Source organism: Anarrhichthys ocellatus, unplaced genomic scaffold, assembly GCF_004355925.1.
Source record: "Anarrhichthys ocellatus isolate YVR2014 unplaced genomic scaffold, GSC_Weel_1.0 scaffold107, whole genome shotgun sequence".
NCBI lineage: Eukaryota > Metazoa > Chordata > Actinopteri > Perciformes > Anarhichadidae > Anarrhichthys > Anarrhichthys ocellatus.
This window is the reverse complement of record NW_022280137.1, coordinates 85548-91343: the sequence shown is the minus strand read 5'-3', so window position 1 is coordinate 91343 and position 5796 is coordinate 85548.

The window sequence follows — 5796 nt, the reverse complement described above, 5'->3', positions numbered from 1 at the left end:
CATCATCGCGCGAAAAAAAAAAAACACACACCGGAGTTGACACAATGCTCAAACACTGACAAAGACACACACACACGTGCCAGCACTTCGAGCCGTACTTGTCAAAGAGAGCAACGTTTTTGAGGCTTTCCAGACAACTGAGGACAGAGAGGACGGGGGGAGGACGGGGGGGCAGAAAGAGAGGGAGAAGCGGAAGCCCTCAGACTTTAGTCTGACTGTTATTATTTCCACACTGCGTGATGGGTCGGGGGGTGTAAAGAAGCCAAAGAGGAGAGTGAAGCCAAATAGAGGAGGGGGGGGGGGGGGGGGGGGGGGGGGGGGGGGGGGGGGTTGCTGCAGGGGGCCTGCGGTTTCCTGTCTTGACACACACACATTGCACCTCCCTACCCGAAGAATGAGAGAGGGGGGGATATGGAAGGAGAGAAAGGGCAAAGAAAACAGCCGCTCTGACCAAACTATGTCAAAATGGAAGTGGAAAGAACAGATACGGGAACGAGGAAGAAAACGAATTGGGTTTCGACCAAAATATGACAAAACTTCAATGAACCTCAAACACGGGGAGGGGGCTGGGGGGGGGGGCAAGGAACAGCCACAGTGGCTCAATCCAGTGGTTCCAAAGCGCGCGCACACCGCACGAGTGCGTGTCTGTGCTTGCGCAAACAGTTGTGTAACGAGTTACAGCTTCTTTTTTTACGTTTACGGCAGTCTGTTGACCGCCGTGCGCTTACTCCCCTAACTTCTAACGGAGAAACCAGCGACTCCTCGGTGTCCAGGAGTTTAATGTTTAGCCCTAATGTTCCCTCGGACATGCCCTTTGAGCAGTGTGTGTGTGTGTGTGTGTGTGTGTGTGTGTGCATTTTGTTCCACCAGATAACATCAGCGTGTTGATTCAGGGGGAGAAAAAAAGGCGTAGGGGTGGGGTAATTTTCTGATGAGGAAACAAATAAATAAGAAATGAATAAAAAGAGAGGTCATCCTCTTTTTTAAACTTTTCTAGAGAGGTTGAAGACTGTAAAGTAAGACAAAGAGGCGGAGAGAGAGAGGTCGCCCTCATTCCACTCGTCCACCCCCCACATCCACATCCCTCTCTCCTCCCTTCTTTCTCCCTCTCTCTCTCTCTCTCTCTCTCTCTCTCTCTCTCTCACTCCAGGCTCTAAACAGGATAAGGGCTTCATATGCCAAGTGGAATGTGTGACGCAAGCCTCAGCCTTGAAACAAAGCACAGGAAACAGGGAGAGACAGAGACTGAGAAAAAAACACACACACACGTACACACGCAGATGTGTATTATAAAAGATGCAGTGAAAACAGAGGGAAGACAAAGAAGCTCAGGTGCGACTGACTGTTTGAACACACACAAACACACACCTGTCACTATACGCTCCTGTGTGTGTGTGTGTGTGTGTGTGTGTGTGTGTGTGTGTGTGTGCGTGTGTGACACTGACGGTCATCTCTCACACAGAGCCTACACAACGCTGATTGGGGCATCAGATTCAGCCATAAACTGACGGCCTGTCAAACAGATCTACAGCTGAAGCAATAAATAAATAAATCAGTCAATGCGTCCGGTGACTGAGATGATGGTGAGGATCGATGAATCCTTTCAGCTGCCTCGTCAAGAAAAAAATGGCAAATGATCCCAGCTTCTCCAAAGTAACATGTTGCTGCTTTTGCATTATTTTGAATGGAATATCTTTATATTTTGGGACACGATCAGACACATGCATGCGTCACCTTGGCCAGAGCTTGTAATTGGACGATCATCAATTCTTATTTGACATTTCTGAAACTAAAACAGTGAATCGCTTCAATGGAAAAGCAAACAAACAAACAGACCAACTGAGGCCTTAACTGATCACTCTGTTTTTAATATCTGTGATAAATCTCTAAACCATTTGAAACCACCACACATTCACACTTTACATGTCATCACTGAAACAGAGAGGAGCCAACTGCACAGAAGGAGACACATCACTGTTAGAGCCTCTGTTTCTCCCTCAAAGCCTGTATTTGACCACTATTGCGTGCTCATTAATTAAACCACACTGTGTTCTATAAAAGGCTCTGATGGCTATAAATAGCAGAGTCTCCCTGCTGCCACTGTTAACATCATTTAGCCACCAAATAAACGCTTTTCCTTTTTAAATGACACTTCTTTTTTTCTTTTTACAACATGAAATATACAAAAATGTTGATTTAACACACAAAATCAAATCGCGTGTCATAAAAACAACTTTGAACTAATGACGCTAATCAACCACACAGTCAGCGTGGTCCCGCTAAAAACTCTTATGGACTTTATGGACTTCTTTTCTTTGCCATATTACAAATATGCGTTAAAATAAGACACACACACACACACACACACACACACACACACACACACTCACACTCACACTCACACAAAGCTGGAGTATATATCCGGTAGGGAATAAGAGCAGGTCGCCGGGGTCACCGTATGAAAGTGCCCCCCGGTAAGGTCGGAGGAGGATCGCGGAGTCAAACTTACAGCTCAGACGGTGTATGCGAGTGTATTTCCAGGAGAGACGATAGTTCCTCAGCGGACTCTCAGGACGTCTCAGTGAGAGAAACTCAATTAAAGGCAACTCCGGTGAAAAGGTGACGCAGGCGACGATCGGCGCTCCGCTGTGTCACTGACATCAGCCTCAGAAAAAAACACAAGAAAACAAGACGAGTCCACTTGATCGATTGCTCCACAAAACTTCCCGAAGTTACGAAACTCCCTCCCTCTCTTTATCTCTCTGTCTCTCTTTCCGTGTGTCTCTCTGCGTGTGTCTCTCCGGTTTTTGTCGTTTAGAAACTATTGCCCGTCACATGATTCGGTCTGTCTGTCTGTTCTCCATGGGGTCGGGCCCGAAAGGCGGGGCGGGACCCGAGGCGGGACCGGGGCGGGGTGGTCCGCTACGTGTGTGTGTATGTCTTTGTGTGTGTGTGTGTGTGCTTGTGTGGTGCAATTTTCTTTTCAAGTTTGGAGACAGTGGTGAAAGAAGGAAGCTGCTCAAATCTAAAACGTGATAGTGTAGAAATATAACCTTCTCTGCTACAAGTTAAAGGTCCTATACTTTCAAAATGTTACTTGAGCTAAAGTACAAAGCAGCAAAAGTGAAATTAACCTATACTCATTATGCAGAATGGCCCATTTAAAAAAGTATATATCGATAGGCCTATTACTGGAACATAATGGATGCATAACTGTGAAGGCCAGACTACATCACTTTAATGTTGAAGCTGGTAAAGGTGGAGTACATTTGAATTATGTTAGCCTATATACTGTCAGGTAGCTTGTGAATTTGCCCTGCTCCCTGGGGATCGATACACTTTCATCTGTAATAATGCATCACCATCAGTTATTAATTGATTTTCGACTGATACGGTGAACTGTGTGCTTAATACTATCTAAATATTCAGTATGAAAAATATGGCGCTCTGACCTGAATGTCGCATTGACGAATTTGCTTGTTATTGATGGAAAGCGTATTCACATCTTTTACTTAAAGCTACTATCAGGAGCTTATATTTTGTCTTTATTTTGGCGGCCCCTGTGGAGGAAATGGTTAGTGTTTCCGAGCACCAGAATCCTCTCAGAAAAGCTCTCATTTTACTACAACGGGGTCTGACAGTCTGCACTACGCAGTCCTGGTTCTGGTTCTCTCATGCCTCCCTTTGCTCCAGCGGACCCAGAAATGCACCAATGACAAGCATTAAGAATTACTATATAAAAATAGACAATCTTCAGCTAATTATGGTAGAAGTACAAATTAGTTTTAATTTTGGGTGTAAAGTGGGCTGATTTTGATTACTTAATGTACCACTGAATAGTTTAACGTGTGTGTGTGTGTGTGTGCGTGTGCGTGTAGAAGGAAGTGGAAGGCCCTGGGCGTGACAAGAGACATGCTCTTCCCACAAGGAACTGCATAACTGTTACGAGACAATTATAAAGTGTGGCATAGGAGATAATCTCATGCAACAGTTCTCACCCATTGCTACAGATAATACGCCTTTCTGATTGGTTGACAGGTAAAATGATGTTCCAGGGCATTTCATTCAAACAAGTTCAAACAAATTAGCAGTTTAACTATGAAATGCAGGTAACCATAGCGACAATATTATGCTTCACACTACATTTCCAGTTAAGGATCCATTTAGCAATATGTTTGCTATTAACGCTGAATTAAATGACTCCATGTAAAGTGAAGAAGTTTGAACTACTAGTAGTGAACATATTGAGAACCAACACCCAACTCTGCAGCTCAGAGTCACGCAGGCTTTGCACACATCAGGGCAGTGGCCACGGTGTACACCCTGAGCGGTCCTTATATTTAAAATCTTCATCTGTTGTCTACGTCCATGTTTTTTCATGCCAGGACATACTGCGTGTTCACTTGCATGTACAACACACTGTTTTAACACAGTAGGGACGTTTTTTTTCTGTACCCTCAATGAAAGCTCGTTGACTGATCAGCTGGCAGGTGTCCATTAAGATCTGTCATCAGGACACTTCAAGCTAAATTCACTGTTATGTCTTTGGCAAGGGGCCATAGCAAATCGTAAGCATAACAAAGTGCTCTTACTGTGGTCGGTGAGATGGTTTAGAACGCAATGCAGAACACTGATGCAATGCAGTTCCTTAGATTCAAGTTGCATTATCACTTCCTTCTTTTTTTTGCAATTATTTATGTTCTATTTTAGACTTTTCAATACATAAATGTTCTCCTAACATAATCCTCCCTAAATACTTTTTGTCTGTCTCATTTATATTGTTTCTTATGCTTTAGCAACATACATGCAGAACAGGATTGAAAACTCCTGCTCACCATTTTTGTGAAAACACACACACACGCACACACACGCACACACACACACACACACACACACACACACACACACACACACAGAGTGTCATTACAGACCCTCCATGCTCTCTGTGCAGCGAAGTGAGGCAATGCTTGGGTGCTGCCGCAGAGCTAGCTGTTGAAACGAGGCAGCGGTGATATGACAGCTGTTATTTCATAGTTGGTTTCTATATTAGTATAGGTATAAGCCTTTCAAGTGTAAGCAGGCATCCGTTTAGGCTTAGCCGGCTCCGTCTGCATGAGAAGTGGAGCGTGAGACCCGGTGACGTCTCGTCGAGCAGGATGGGAGCGTGATGGAGGGGCTGGTAGGGTGAGGATAATTCGATGAAACTGTGTTTCTGTGTCAAAAATAACAGGGAGAACTGGATGTGCCTGACTCCACAATACACTGTGAACCTGTAGACAGGAAGTAAGAAGTAAGTATTTACTTACAAGAACAAGAATAACGAACACCTGGTACAGTTTTCTGGACCAAAGAAACTGTCCACAGTGAGGACTGTCGATTATCTGAAGTTACAGGGACATTTTCTCTGAAAAACATTTTGGTTTGGAATAACTTCTTTAATACTTTGAGCAGCAAATATGAGAAAATTAAGAAAAAGAATTGCCATACTTTATGCCATCCACTTTAATTACAGTAAGTCCTTCTTTTTGCTACGCCTGTTTGATACTGCTGATTAGCTCCTAAAGTCACATTCTTTTTATTGGATCGCATGATGAGGAATGATTGATGGTGCTCATTCACCAAGATTACATACATGTATGTCATGTTTTATTTGCAGGTGTTCATGCAGGAATGAGGCACGAAAGTTTTGGATTCAAGCCAGAACATGTCACACTAGCATCACTCCCACACTCTGGTTTGTTCACTCTTCTGTGTGTGTGTGTGTGTGTGTGTGTGTGTGTGTGTGTGTGTGTGTGT